The 14,619-nt window shown below is 48.0% G+C and overlaps 1 protein-coding gene across 2 annotated transcripts in view; it reads left to right on the top strand.

The window, feature by feature from the left end:
* The window catches only part of PAK4 (p21 (RAC1) activated kinase 4), a 76,555-nt gene that overhangs the window by 412 nt on the left and 61,524 nt on the right, over positions 1 to 14,619 (top strand). The gene's annotated exons all lie outside the window — the stretch shown is intronic.

The following is a 14,619-nucleotide window of genomic DNA, read 5'->3' as shown; positions in this document are numbered from 1 at the left end:
TCAGTGAGTGGGTGGGCGACAAGGTTCTCACCCGGCGGGCTGAAGGGGGGAAGGGGCAGGAAGGGGGTCTCCCCCCCCCAGGTCTTAGCTACGCCATGCACCCGGTGTAGGTAAAGGACAGGTAGGAAATGTAGTCGTAATATTCGCATCCCACCCTCTGCTCCAGGGAGCTCAAGGTGGGATATGTAGCTCTCTGCTCCCCCACCGCCCACCTACTATTTTATCCTCACAGTAACCCTCCGATGTAGGATGAGAGGAGAGTAAGCAGTGGCCCCCCAAGGTCACCCCCTCCCCAGTGAGCTTCATGGCCTGGTGGGCATTTGAACCCTTGTCTCTCCCAGGTCTTAGCTAAGCCATGCATCCGGTGTAGGTAAAGGACAGGTAAGAAATGCAGTCATAATAGTAGCAACCATTCGCATCCCACCCTCTGCTCCGGGGAGGTCGAGGTGGGATATGTAGCTCTCTGCTCCCCCACCGCCCATCCCCTATTTTATCCTCACGATAATCCTCCGAGTTAGGATGGGAGTAGCATAAACGGATGGCCCCCAAGGTCACTCCCCACCCCCGTGAGCTTCATGGCTGGGTGGGGATTTGAACCCTGGTCTCTCCCAGGTCTGGCGCTCTAACCAGTAAGCCAGTGCTGGATCTTTCTGGGGAGTGGAAGGGCAGCAGGGTTTGAGGGGTACAGAGGGGCTGGGGTGGAATTTGTGGTAGGGGGATTTGTGAGAAGCAGCAGCAGTGTGTGTGTGTGTTGGGTGAAGATCGCTGGGTTCGAATTCTGTGGGGGGGGCTGCCCTGGGGGAGAAAGGGGGTGCAATGGGGGCTCCTGGGGGATGTGGGGGGGGGAGGGTTTTACTGACTCATTTTGGCATTCGTTAGCTGCCTTTTCCAGCTGAAGCTGAATGTTCACAAAACAATAAAATGCAATGGGAAAGAAGGAACTGCAGCGAAGCCATTTCGTCATCAATATGTATGGGGGGGGGCACCACCACCTGGGAGAGTCAGGAGGCCAAGGCCCCAAGGGCCATCCTAAAGAAAAAAGATATTGTCTTAAGAGTTTGATGACAGGCCTGCAGCTAAGGGGCCACACACACACACCTGGAGTGTGGAGAGGTGTTGTCCAGGCACAGTGCTGCAGCTAAGAAGTCCTTGCCCCGTGCCAACCCAACCTCTGGCAATCTCGGCTGAGGACATTAACACATGAGCTGCGCCCTATAGGGAAAGGGGTCTCTTTTTATTTATTTAATTTCAATATCACCCTTCATCTGAGTGGTTTACAATATAAAAATCACAAAAATACATAACGTAATGACAAACAAAAATACATAACGCAATGACAAGCAAAACAATGCCCTCCCCAACACAAACACAGAATATTGTAGGAATGGCTGCAATAGCTGCTGGAGGGGAGATGAAGCGGGGGCTGCTTGGGGTGGCAAAGTGGGCCTAAGGGTGGACAAGTCACAATGGCTGTCTTCTGTCTCCCCTCACCCCCCACAGTTATGAAACTCTATTATTACGGGTTGACTTGGGGTGAATTTTCTCCAAGGGGCTCTAAGTGGTGTACATAGTTCTCCCCCTCCTCCTTCAATCCCTACAACAACCCTGTGAGGTAGGTTAGGCTGAGAGGCAATGACTGGCCTCCAAGATCGCCAAGAGAGCTTCATGGTTGAATGGGATTGGGAATGGGATGGTTGAATGGGAATGGGATTTCAGACCAGCACTCTTGGCAACTAAACTACACTGTCTTTCTCTAGTTTCTTGCCATTAGACCTTTGTGACAGAACAGGCTATGCATCTGAAGAAATAATGGGAGCAGGTAAAGGTGGCTGTTTATGAAGTAGTGTGGGCATGAAGGGTCAAGGGGGCAGGAGCAAGGAAGAGTGGCATGTGGCTTAGAAGAGTTTGGCACGTTCCAGATTCTCCCTCTTTCTTTATTCCATAAACAGCATATGTTTTGTACTCACGGAAATGATCAGTCTGTATTTATTGAGCCTGAAATAATGTGCCAACAGTTTTCCGCCGCTGAAAATGGTAAAACACCCTTCTGCTACTTGGCAGGATTGGCCTTCTGCCGTTTCAAAGGCTGTCCTGAAACAGAAACCCTTGTCAACGGAGACAAATAACTACTGTCCAAAAAGCTGCCTATGGTTATTATGAGCTGTGTATCCAAATTGAGTGAATGTATCAAATAGCCCAGGGGTCATCAACTTTTTCAGCAGGGGGCCGGTCCACTGTCCCTCAGACCTTGTCGGGGGCTGGACTATATTTTGAAAAAAATAAATGAACAAATTCCTATGCCCCATAAATAACCCAGAGATGCATTTTAAATAAAAGCACACATTCTACTCATGTAAAAACACCAGGCAGGCCCCACAAATAACCCAGAGATGCTTTTTAAATAAAAGGACACATTCTACTCATGTAAAAACCCGCTGATTCCCGGACTGTCCGCGGGCCAGATTTCGAAGGCGATTGGGCCGGATCCGGCCTCCGGGCCTTAGTTTGCCTACCCATAAACTAGCCAGAATGGTGTTTGGAGAGCCCATCATAGCCTAAAGGTTGGTCGGGGACACAGGGATGGACACAGGACATTTCATGTGGGAAGGAATGCCACTTCAAAAAGCAGCTGTTTGGGCTGTGGCATTGCAACACAGCTTATTGCGAGATGAAATGGAACCTTATTCATAACACTTCTTTGCTTGTTTCATTGGATGGGGCGGAATCCAGGGGGGCACTTCTGCCAGAGTGGCTCTAATCTCTTGGGATGGAGCTTGCTTGAACTGACCCCTTTTTCCTATCGTCCATTGAGCAGATGTCTCCAACAGACGATTTCTAAATCTCCTTCAATTAGCTAGAGTGGAAATGCCTCTAATTGCTGGGAAGTGAAATGCAAGTGAAAATTTAAAAGTGAAGCGAGCCTTGGCCTCTTTGCACCCAGAGACATTTCTGTTTATGCAGGAGGGTGCCGACCAGTCCCCTTTGGTGGATGTGCTTGAAAAGTATCGCCTTTCTCTAAAAGCATATTGATTGGTGGACATGCTTCCGGAGGCTTTTCTCTTGGCAGAGTTGCTTCTGATTGATACATCTCGTACAAATGGACAGAGCGCTGGCTTGTAATTCACTTAGGAAGGGCGATTAATACATCTGGTGTGACGATCAAAGCTCTGCTGCAACACTCAGAGCGAGTGTGTTGTGTTGTTGTGGTTACAAACACCAGCAAGCGGGTTTCTCTTTGCCAAATGTGCAGCCCTGGGGATGTTCCACAGTTGCAGGACAGCCGCTGTAAAATTTCCAGGCTGGGAGTGCAGCAAATCCAGGAGGTCCTTATCTAGTCTTTTGGCTTGTGACAGAGCTAATTTGGTTTGGGATGGGGGTGTTCCTGTATCATCTGCAAAAGGTTTTTTTGTTTTTCTTTGAACTGAAGAGATTCCCCTTTTGGTTGTTTAGGGTTTGCAGTTCCTACAGCAGCCCACAAGCCACATTCACTTCTTCAAGTGTTTGTATGTGGTTCACAGGCACCTGGAAAATCCATTACTGTAACATAATGTAATAATAGTAAACTCAGATCTCTGAGTGCTGGTCCTTGTGTATCCAAAATGGCACCATCCATGCAAAAGGAGGAGGTATCAGAAGGTTTTGGAATACATGAAGGGCAGGGAGTGGAGGCAAAACAGCCAGTAAGATCTGAGCATATTCAATGCCATGAGATGCTGGCTCATTGCTTAGAGGCGAGGGAATGGAGTATCCTGGAGCAGGGCATAGCTGGCTAGGGCCCTCAAAAGGAACACTCCATACAGCAGTATATTGTTTTAATTCTAGCTCTCAGGGTTACAGAAATGTAACTTGAGAAACAGGCTTGGGGAAACAGGATCCAGCTCAAGGGCCAAATCCTTATCCCCCCCCATGGACCAAGTTTGACTTGGTGGGCCTTCACCAGCCACATTTGTTAAAATGATTTCCGAAATGTAACTTGTCAGCAGTGTGCAACCAATATTTGTATTCTTGTTTTTCAGAAGAGCTCAAAAGGGGTGTTTTAACCTGGCAACAGCTGTGTGACATAGATTAGCCAAGAGAGTATCACTTGCCCAGGGCCATCCTGTTTGTCTGGCAGCTTAACAGGAGTCTGATTTGGGGTTTTCCTGTTCCAAGCTCAGGTGGATATGGGACGCAGGTGGCGCTGTGGGTTATACCACAGAGCCTAGAGCTTGCCAATCAGAAGGTCGGCGGTTCGAATCCCTGCGACAGGGTGAGCTCCCGTTGCTTGGTCCCAGCTCCTGCCAACCTAGCAGTTTGAAAGCATGTCAAAGCTGTACGCCGGGTCCCTCGCCCAATAATGCAAGATGAGCGCCGCAACCCCAGAGTCGGTCACGACTGGACCTAATGGTCAGGGGTCCCTTTACCTGTTCCAAGCTCAGTGCTAGCTACAGCACTAACTGCCACCATCTATCACGGGATCTTTTGGACCTGGTAAGCTGAGCAAGTGATAGAAGAAATCTGCTCCGATAAACCCTTCCTCAAAATAAAGAGGTGGCCTGTGTGTTCAGGTAGCTCCTTATCAGATGCATTTCTGCAGGCTTGTTTGCCCAGTCATGGATCAGATGCTATCTCAAGTTAATTGAGGGAACAACCCCTGCCTTCACCAGCAAGGCATCCCAGGATCCCATGTACCTTTGCTGAGTACTGTGTATTGTAGCTCATTTACAAGGTCACTGGGTTTCTCTACGAAACTCTGATTTCTATCCACCAGTCTATCCACTGAGGCTGATACTGATTGTCTCATGATATACATACTGTATATGAGATTGATGACTCAGAATTGTGTTTGTATAGGTCGGTAGTAAAAGCCGAGTCTAGTCTTGCCAGGAGTTGATTGTCTTCCAGCTCATTTTAACCTCGTTTGCCCCTTGGACATACCAACCAAAAAAGAGAGGTTTGTTGCAGGGGGTTGTGCCCCATGATCATGGAAGAAATACAAAAGCACTCCCAAAATGTTTCACAGAATTGACAAACCCTCTGATGCAAAAAGCAGACCTGTAGCTCTTGGCCCCTTCTGGCAAGCTGACACTGTTATGTATAATAACTAGCTTGGAACCACTTCAAAGGAGGAGAGGATCTCTCAGCAAGGAAGCAACCAAAGGAGAACCCAGGGAAACTGAAGATGAAACCATTTGTAAACTTGGCAATAGTCCTTAAGGCATGTGGCACAATTGCAAATTTTTCATGAGGGGAGGGAGAATTATTCGTCTTTGAAATGTTTGCCATTGGAGTTGCCTCTCTACAAATGGTGAGGGCTAGAAACTTGCTGCTTTAAACAAGATGAAAACGAGAATTCTCAGGGCCTAATGAACCCTGGGGCAAAAGAGCCCCCGGGGGGTGAGCTGTGATTCACATTAGGCAGCCCACAAGCGTCTTACTGGGTATCTACAAATTGCCGTTTGCTGGAAACCCCCAGCTGCAAGGTTGGAGGGGAAAGAGATGTGATTGACTCTGGCAACTCGAAAGAATGCTTTCGATACAAAGCACCAAACAAGGCCTGAAAGCTAGCCAAGAAGCAGCTTTCTCTTGCCAGTGAAAACATTAACTAATCCCAGCAACATTTTAAAGAAAATGCTCAACTTCTGGTAACGGAACAAACCTGCTGGATGAATAAATATATTGTTCTTTGCCTCTTACAACTCTGGCTGGGGATAAAAAGACTTGTGGAAATAAGACTCCGGAAGCATCGTTGTTGAGTTCAGGAAGCGGGCTGCTTGTAGGCAGTGGGAGGAGAGGGGCCTGGCTACGCACAAGATGGTCCTGTCTAGTATTGCCCCAAAGTTCTGGTCATTCGGACTCCCTGCTGTACTACTGCATTTTCCCAAATCCATGAAGTTTAGAATCAAAAATTCTAGTTGAGCATCACTGCTTTTTCTTACAAGTGAATAACTTCAGAACAAAACCCCTTGCCTATTCTTGATCAGAATATGGTTCAGTCTATTCCACCTTTCCAACTCCAGCAGTGGCCAGCTAGAAACTTACAAGCAAGTGGCATATTCTGTGGTATATTGCCTCTGCATGAGGAGGCTCTCCTTTGTTGTCACAGGGGCTGGAGCCCCTCCCCTAGGAAATAAGGTGCCAATGTTGGGGGGTCTTTTAGTTTGTGAGGAGGAAAAGTGATAAAGGGGGACATGATAAAATAATGCATGGTCTGGGGGGTGGGGAAAGGAAGTTTTTTATCTGTCTCATAGTACCAGAGCCCAGGACCATCTGATGAGGAAGCTGAATGTTAAAAACACGGAATCTTCTGCCACAAGATGTGGTGACAGCCATAAAGTTGGATGGCTTCAAAAGGGGTTTAGACCAATTTCTGGAGGATAAGGCTATCAGCGGGTATGAGCCGCAATGGCTGTGTTCTGCCTCCACCACCAGGAGTAGGAGTATTCTGAATTCCATTTGATGGGAATCCCAAGCGGGAAGAGCGGAGGTTGCTCTCAGGCCCTACTTATCACAGGGATCTGGTTGGCCATGGTGGGTAACATGATGCTCGACTAGGTGTTGATGAGACCTCTGCTCCATGAATTTATGCTTCCTAGTTCTGCTGGATCTCTCAGCGGCTTTTGACACCATCGACCATAACATCCTTCTGGACCGTCTAGAGGGGTTGGGAGCTGGGGGCACTGTCATACAGTGCTTCCGCTCCTTACTCCTGGGCCGTGTTCAGAAGGTGGTGGTGGGGGATGAGTGCTCAGACCCCTGGGCTCTCACTTAAGGAGTGCCTCAGGGTTCTGTCCTCTCCCCCATGCTTTTTAACATCTACATGCAGCCGCTGGGAGAGATCATCAGGGGGTTTGGGCTGGGTGTTCATCAGTATGCGGATGATACCCAGCTCTACCTCTCTTTCAAATCAGAACCAGTGAAGGCGGTGAAGGTGCTGTGTGAGTGTCTGGAGGCGGTTGGAGGTTGGATGGCAGCTAACAGATTGAGGTTGAATCCTGACAAGACAGAAGTACTGTTTGTGGGAGACAGGAGGCGGGCAGGTGTGGGGGACTCCCTGGTCCTGAATGGGGTAACTGTGGGACCAGGTGCGCAGCCTGGGAGTCATTTTGGCCTCACAGCTGTCCATGGAGGCGCAGGTCAATTCTGTATCCAGGGCAGCTGTTTATCAGCTCCATCTGGTACGCAGGCTGAAACCCTACCTGCCTGCGGACTGTCTCGCCAGAGTGGTGTATGCTCTAGTTATCTCTCGCTTAGACTACTGCAATGCGCTCTATGTGGGGCTACCTTTGAAGGTGACCCGGAAACTACAACTAATCCAGAATGCGGCAGCTAGACTGGTGACTGGGAGCAGCCGCCGAGACCACATAACACCGGTCTTGAAATACCTGCATTGGCTCCCAGTACGTTTCCGAGCACAATTCAAATGTTGGTGCTGACCTTTAAAGCCCTAAATGGCCTCGGTCCAGTATACCTGAAGGAGCGTCTCCACCTCCATCGCTCTGCCCGGACACTGAGGTCCGGTGCCGAGGGCCTTCTGGCGGTTCCCTCGCTGCGAGAAGCCAAGTTACAGGGAACCAGGCAGAGGGCCTTCTCGGTAGTGGCACCCACCCTGTGGAACGCCCTCCCACCAGATGTCAAAAAGAAAAACAACTACCAGACTTTTAGAGGACATCTGAAGGCAGCCCTGTTTAGGGAAGCTTTTAATCTTTAAGAAATTAGTGTATTATTATTATTATTATTATTATTATTTATCTATTTTTTTTAAAGCCATCTAAACCAGAAGCACTTGCTTCCCTCTTAAGGAATTATGTGTGTGAAATTGTACTTAATATTTTCAACTGTTATATGTATAGCTTATTGTTGTAGGGAGCCCAAGAAGAAAGGTCCCTGCCCTGAGATGCTTATGATCTAAAATTTGACCCCGGGGCATCACCTGCTACTATTGTTTGGTTTGTTGCTATGTATTTTTGTGGTTTTGTACTGTAAACCACCCTATGATCCTTCAGATGTCTTCTAAACGTTAGATAGTTGTTTATTTCTTTGACATCTGATGGGATGCCACAGGGCAGGCACCACTACCAAGAAGGCCCTCTGCCTGATTCCCTGTAACTTCGCTTCTTGCAGTGAGGGAACCAGCAGAAGACCCTCGGCGCTGGACCTCAGTGTCCGGGCAGAATGATGGTGATGGAGACGCTCCTTCAGGTATAATGGGGCGAGGCCGTTTGGGGCTTTCAAGGTCAGCACCAACACTTTGAATTTTGTCCGGAAATGTCCTGGGAGCCAATGTAGGTGTAACCAAGTGCAGCTTGTATGTAAAAAAAAGTCTGCTTTTTTTAAAAAAAGTCTTCCTGTTGAAACCTTGGTACTTGATTTTTGTCTTCTTTCAAATGAAAAATTTCATGGTTTTGAGAGGAAAGGAAGAGACGGGGGGAGGAGGAGGAGGAAGAGATATTTTTACATCTGAGTTGGAAGCCTCGTTATTTTGCAGAGCCTTATGCTCTAATTTCGAGTGCCTGAAAAACATATGGAAGACTGTCTCTTTGAACATCTATGCTCAAGAGTGGGGGGAGTCTCCCATCTGTTCAATGTACAGTTTGATGTGTTCATAGGCTGGACAGGGTGGAAGCCTCTTGCCTGTGCCCTTTGTGCTATCCACAATTCCATGGATGCATATTGATAATGTGGTAGTGTGGACAGAGCCAGGCATCTCAAAATCTGATACCTGGAAGCTTTAATTATTGTTTTTTAAGGCTTGTGCTGCAAGGTGCCCAAGTTTAATGCTATCGGCTTAAAAAGCCACTTCTGGTGTCTAGGAATAATTTTAGCTCATATATATATATATAGAGAGAGAGAGAGAGAGGTGTTGATCTTGAATGGCATTACTTTGGTGACTTGCAGATGCAAATAGCATGACATGTGGAAATGTGCTAATTGGGCAGGGAGAGTAGACACAAGACAGATGGGGAGCCTGTTGTCTTAACACTGCAGAAGAAAAACGTAGCATGGCTGCAATTTTAAGGCAGCGAACTCCGAATTGATTAAAAATTGAAGTACTCTGAGAATCCATTAGACGGTCTGTTGGTATGCCTGTACTTCTAACAATTTAAAGCCGCATTTTCTGGCAGAACGGCACTTGGAGTGGCATGCAACATGGCAATAAAATAAAGCAGTAATAAAAAATTCACAAAACACCAACATAATCCTAAAAGCCAAAGACAGATATATGAAGAAGAAGAAGAAGCACCAGTTAAGAACAGGGCACAGTCAGCCAGAAGGAATTCTTGAAAAAGAAGAAGAAATGTTTTTGCCAGCTGTTGAATGGACAACAAGGAAAGACCTCCTGGGGAAGCAGGTTCTGCAGATGGGGTGGCACCACGACTGTATACGTTGAGCCCCTGCCTCTTCCACCCACCCCAAAAGTCTCTCTTGTCAATCTGAGAGAACAGGGAGCAGGTGCTTCCTAAGGTACTCAGGACCCCGACCATTTAGGACTTCAAAGCTCAAAACCTGCGTATTAAATTACATCCAGGAGCAAATAAGCAGTCAGTAAAGCTTCCCTCTGAAAATCAGATAGTGTCCATACATGGCTTGTAAAAACCTCAAGACAGATCTGAGGCAGACCGAGGCTGGACGTGCTTGTGCAAGCTCTGATCGCCAGACCAAGCTCCACCTCCACATAACTCCTTAATGGATCTGTGTTACAGGTTGGAGCAAAGTTATCCTTTGACACTCTTGAGTAATTTATATTTCATGGGCTTTCAGGGGCTGGGAGAATGGGCAAGTTCAGGGTGGTGAAGGTGGTGCTCTGCCCACCTGCTCAGTGAACTTGCCCACTGCCTCCAATTTTGCCTGTTAGTGCATCTCTGATCTTCTCTAGCCTGGCTTGTTGGGGGTCCTCTTCCAGGGCATTCCGAAAGTCTGTGCTGAGTGTCCATTATGAGTCAGTGCCGGGCTCTAGTAGCATGGCAGCCAGGTTTGAGCTCTGTGATCTGCTGGGATGCATTTGAGATTTCTTTTCTAATGATAAGCAGTAGAAAAATATTATTAAGTTAACTAAATGAACTGTATAGATTACATATCCCTAACCTCGTCTTCTAGATGCTGTAGGTCTTGAAGCCAATTGGGGATCAAGGGGTTTTGTGAATGGATCCCCCAAATCCAAGGTCTCATTGCTGACTCTCTCTCTCCCCTACCTGCCCCGCAATGGTGTGGGCAGCACTGGAATGTTAATGGCTTGCCCATTTCTACTGTGAATGAGTTTTTTGTTGCTGTTGTGCAAGAAATTTCCTGGCTACCCAACCTTGCCTTTTGCCCTCGGGTTCAACTGCACCTGCATCTCTTAATAAAAGCAGATTTTCTCCAGCACGGAGGAATTTGCAAAGTGGAGTCAGGCAGTCTGCTTTTAAAAAACAACTGCTGTGCATCGTCCTTGTGCAGCAGATATCTCCCTGCGGTTCTCCCAGACAGCGCAAGGCTTTGCTCAGGATTTGGGCCTTGCTTTTCTCCGGGGTTTCCATAATTGTTAAGATGGAAGTGTGCTGCTTTAACTGTGTTCTTCTTCCTCCATCCCTCCCCCCCCTTTTCTCTCCAGGCTTAATGGGAACACACTCATTCAGGAAAGAAAAGAGAGGCAATTTCTGAGCGCTTTGCTGATTTGGCTAATCCCAGATAGCTAATTCTCTTGTATGGGCCCAGTGAGGCAGGCTGCTGCGTAAGTCCCAAACACAGCTCAGCAGCAGCATTTGTGCACCCGTATTGGGGGGGACCTCTGTGGTGCTTTGCTTTCCTCCAAGGAAGAAAACCTCTGCTTTTTGCTGGCACCGGCTCCCTTTATGTCGCTTTAATGGGAGATTTCAGAAATAGGTCTGCTGCAGAGAGCATATTATGGGGGCAGGAACCCCCAGCTCTCAGGGCCTTAGACTTCCATAATCCCACCCTTCTCATATTCCTCCCCTTGTTGTTTTTTAACCCTTTAGGTTAGCTCCTTGAAATAGCTGTGCTCTTCTGGTAATTGGTGAAGCGCATTGCAGCCTCTGTTCCCTTAAGAAGATTCGAAAAAGGTGGAGAGCTGTGTTGATCCATTATTTTGCTTACACCCACAGAGCAGGAACACTGAGCAGAAGGCCCAGTTTATTAGAATCAGCACAGCTGCATTCCTGAGCATGGTTCCCTGGGAGGGAGTGCCACTGATCTCAGAGGTGTTGACTTCTGGCTGAATCGGGTCAACTTGTAAAACACCTTGAGCTTTAACAAAAGATATTCAGCCAGCTGAATTTCAGTCTCTAGCTTTTAACTGGAATTGCAGACCATCTTCCGAATAATTATTACAGTTTGAAATGCTGGTGTGAAGTTAGGAGCTGCATCAGATAAAATGAATGGATCCGACCTCTTTGTGATCGTTGTCTTCATTCTCAGGCTGCTTCTATGCTAATTTGTCTGTCTGTCGTGCAATTAATCTGGAAAGTTTCGTTATCCCTTTATTTGCTTCCCAGTAACTGTAGTGCTCGTGCAGGTGAGTTCATTGTTCCTAAAAGCCCAAAAGGAGCTGCACTTCACTGTATTTCCCCTCCTCCACTTCACCAATGGTTCAAGCACCATCTCTTGTGCAAGCTGCTCTTGGAAATAAAATGCTGCAGAGGGTGGACTCCTGCCTTCAAGCCAATTGCATCTGAGAGGTGCACACCAAAGCCCAGGAACTGCAGAGGAAAAGGAAGCTCAAACCTCCCTCTCATGTGATTAGTCTGCTGCTTCATGTTCCTCGTTTATTTTACCACGCCAGTTGCCTCCCCCCCCCCTTTTCACGTTCCTGCCACAGAGGTCTGCGTGTCCATGGTGAACTTGCCAGCGTTGTTGCATCCTTGGCCTTTTCTCCTTGGCTTTGCTCCAAAGAACCAAAGACAAGTGTTTGGGAAACTTTATTCTCCTATGTCCGTATAGTTAAAGCTATGGTTTTCCCAGTAGTGATGTATGGAAGTGAGAGCTGGACCATAAAGAAGGCTGATCGCCGAAGAATTGATGCTTTTGAATTATGGTGCTGGAGGAGACTCTTGAGAGTCCCATGGACTGCAAGAAGATCAAACCTATCCATTCTTAAGGAAATCAGCCCTGAGTGCTCACTGGAAGGACAGATCCTGAAGCTGAGGCTCCAATACTTTGGCCACCTCATGAGAAGAGAAGAATCCTTGGAAAAGACCCTGATGTTGGGAAAGATTGAGGGCACTAGGAGAAGGGGACGACAGAGGACAAGATGGTTGGACAATGTTCTCGAAGCTACGAACATGAGTTTGACCAAACAGCGGGAGGCAGTGGAAGACAGGAGTGCCTGGCATGCTCTGGTCCATGAGGTCACGAAGAGTCGGACACGACTAAACGACTAAACAACAACAACATTCTCCTATGTGGTGCTATCTGCATTCAGGCACGGGGTGGAATGCAACGATTGTCTCATCTTGTTGATGGGAGTCCGACAGGGAGAGGTGTGTAATCTGTCATCCTGTTAAATGGAATTTTCGAGTCCGGTGGAGAAAGAGAAGAGCAGAGGCCCAATCGCCCAAGCAAGGTACCTCTTCCAGGTGTGTGGCTTCATGGTTAGGCCCAGGGCAAGTGCCTCATACATGAGTGAGCTGCATACGCAAGTGAACCAGACAGCCAGTGTGGTGCAGTGGTTAGAGTGTCAGACTAGGATCTGGGAGACCATGGTTCATATCCTCCCCCCATTCAGGCATGATGCTCATTGGGTGTGACCTTGGGCCAGTCACTGCTTCTCAGCCTAACCTACCTCACAGGGTGGGGATTAAATGAGATGGGGCAGAATTGTGTACACCACCTTGAGCTCATCAGAGGAGAGGGTTGGGATATATATACACAATAAAAAAATTAAGCTTGTGAGGTGTGAGTAGTCCTAATAGTGCTGCCTGTTTGTACCTCTTGCTCTTAATCCAGATAACTAGGAAGTCTCTGGAAATTCCAGAAACTTCTTTGCTCTCAGCTTCTGTGCTTGAGATGGTTCAGTTGTTGCCTCGTTCCTGTGTGTCCCTTCCTTTGTTTACATTGTGCTTTGAAAAGTAATGAGGGTTTTAAATGTTGGGGACATGTTTGAATGAGCAAACTCTGGCAGACTCAGTTTCTGACATAGCCAGCCTTGCAGGAGGGAACTTTCAGTATTTAGAGTGAAAATGACAAGGCAATTGGCAGGAATTACTTTAATGGGTAAGAATTAGTTTTAAATTATTCTCATTATAAATAGCTGGTATTGTAGTTCCTGGCTCTGAAGCAAGCAAGATGGAATGATGTGTCACAGAAAGGAAAGGTTGTGATTAATAAAACGAATCTTAGTTAAACTAGCACAAAACACACACAGAGAGAGGGGGGGGAAGGTTGGTAAATCAATTACATTCATCCATTTCCCTACAGATCTGCCTCTAATTCATTCCGCAGGAGTTGGCTGAGACTTGCAGAGCTTTGTGGGATGGGGGCGAGAGAAGATGCTCAATTATTAGGCTGCATCTTTTAATTATATATATTGACACCTGCTTTACAGAGGGAAATAGGGGAGAACTGACACTTCCTAGGTTTTCTGTAGTGGGTAGGTGCCATTCTCTAGTGGAGAGGTTGTCCCAGCGCCATCATGGTTGAGATGAGCAACAGATAAGGAAGCAGCAGAACCTTCCCCTTAGACTCACTTTGATATTTTTTAAGTAATGGGTATGCTTCCTGCTAATGAAGATTACCGTGTTTCCCCTTTTTTAATACGTAGTCAAAAAGTAAGCCAGGGCAACAATTTTAAGCATTTGAGAAATATAAGACATACCCTGAAAATAAGACATACCCCCATGCCTGCCAACTGGGGGCCTGGAACCAGCTGCTGCAGCGTGGAACGCTCAGCAGCGGCAGGCAAAGCAAGGAAGCAGAGCGCGGAGATACAGATAAGCTGTGGGGAAATCAGCTGTTCCTGGTTCAGTTGTAGCGCGCACCTAGCAAAGTCAGCCCTGAGGAGGTAAAATGGCGTTTAAAAACGCCGTTTGAAGTGATTTCAGCTTGCCTCCCCACCGCCTGGAACCGGCTGCTGCAGCGCGCAGCAGCGCCGGGCGGAGCGCCCAGCAACACGGACGGAGCGCTCAGCAGCACCAGGAGGAGCGTCCCACCGTGCCAGGCGGCGGGGTGGCAGGCCTCCTTGGCATGGCGAGGAAGAGACGAGGCCGCTGGCTCGGGCACTCCTGAGTCCTGACCCCAGCCGCTTCTACGCAGCAGCAGCAAAAGAGCCGTGCGGCCACATGGAGAGGCGAGCGCCCGAGCGGGAGACGCGCTCTCTGCAAAGCTCTGCACTCACTTCATCCGCCCGACGGGAAAGCGAAGTGGGGAAGAGAAAAAGAGAAAAAACCGAAGCGGCTCTTTTTCTCTTCCCCACTTCGCTTTCCCGTCGGGTGGATGAAGTGAGTGCAGAGCTTTGCAGAGAGCGCGTCTCCCGCTCAGGCGCTCGCCTCTCCATGTGGCCGAGCGGGAGACGCGATCTCTGCAAAGCTCTGCACTCACTTCATCCGCCCGACGGGAAAGTGAAGTGGGGAAGAGAAAAAGAGCCGCTTCGGTTTTTTCTCTTTTTCTCTTCCCCACTTCGCTTTCCCGTCGGGCGGATGAAGTGAG

Source organism: Zootoca vivipara, chromosome 6 (assembly GCF_963506605.1).
Source record: "Zootoca vivipara chromosome 6, rZooViv1.1, whole genome shotgun sequence".
NCBI lineage: Eukaryota > Metazoa > Chordata > Lepidosauria > Squamata > Lacertidae > Zootoca > Zootoca vivipara.
This window is presented reverse-complemented; position numbering and strand designations above follow the sequence as displayed.